The sequence below is a fragment of the Otolemur garnettii genome, unplaced genomic scaffold (assembly GCF_000181295.1).
Source record: "Otolemur garnettii isolate 467f Iridium unplaced genomic scaffold, OtoGar3 scaffold00002, whole genome shotgun sequence".
NCBI classification, from domain to species: domain Eukaryota; kingdom Metazoa; phylum Chordata; class Mammalia; order Primates; family Galagidae; genus Otolemur; species Otolemur garnettii.
The window spans coordinates 37,168,996-37,170,125 of NW_003852397.1; positions in this window are offsets into that span (position 1 = coordinate 37,168,996).

Here is a 1,130-nt window from a genome sequence, read left to right on the forward strand (position 1 = left end):
GCTGTGAGCTGTAATGCCATGGCACTCTACCCAGGGGGACAGCTTGAGGCTCTGTCTCAAAAAAAAAAAAAAAAAAAGAAGCTCTTTACACTATTGGCCTGGGAAAAGATTTTATGAAGGAGACCCCCTTGGCAGTTGGGTCAACACTAAATAAAAATGAATGGAATATGATCAAGCTAAAACACTGCTGCACAGTTAAGGGTACAACAGCTAATGCATACAGACAGCTGTCAGCATGGGAGAAGATATTTGCAGGCTGTGAATCTGATAAAGGGCTGATAACTAGACTCTACAGAAAACTCAAACTAATCAACATGAAAAGAGCAAATAATCCCATTTATAAGTAAGTGGGCAAGAGACTTGAACAGAACCTTTTGGCATGTCTGAAGAAAACAGACAAATGGCCAACAAACAGTGAAAAACTGCTCATTGTCCCTAATATTCAGAGAATGCAAAGCAAAACCACCCTAGGACATCACCTAACCCTAACAGTGAGAACTGCCCACATCATAAAGTACCAAAGCTACAGATGCTGGCACATATGTGGAGAGATGGGAACACTTTTGCACTGCTAGTGGGATTGCAAATGAATACAGCATCTATGGAAAAAAGTATGGAGAATCCTCAAAGAGCTAAAAGTAAACCTTCTTGATCCCTTAATCCTACTACTAGGTAATTACTCAGAAGAAAAAAAATCACTTTACCATAAGGACATTCTCACTAGAATGTTCATTGCAGCTCAGTTCACAATTGCCAAGATGTGGAATCAACCCAAGTGCCCATCAACTCATGAATGGATTAATAAACTATGGCATATGTATATTGTGGAATACTATTCAGCCATTAAAAATGGAGACTTTACATCTTTTGTATTGACTTGAACGGAGCTGAAGAAAATTCTTCTTAGTAAAGTATCACAAGAATGAAAAAGCAGGCTTGGCACCTATAGCTCAACCGGCTAACGCGCCAGCCACGTACACCTAAGGTGGCAGGTTCAAATCCCCAGCCCGGACCCACCAAACAACAATGATGGCTGCAACCAAAAAAATAGCCGGGCATTGTGGCGGGTGCTGTGGTCCTAGCTACTTGGGAGGCTGAGGCAGGAGACTCGCTTGAGCCCAGGAGTTGGA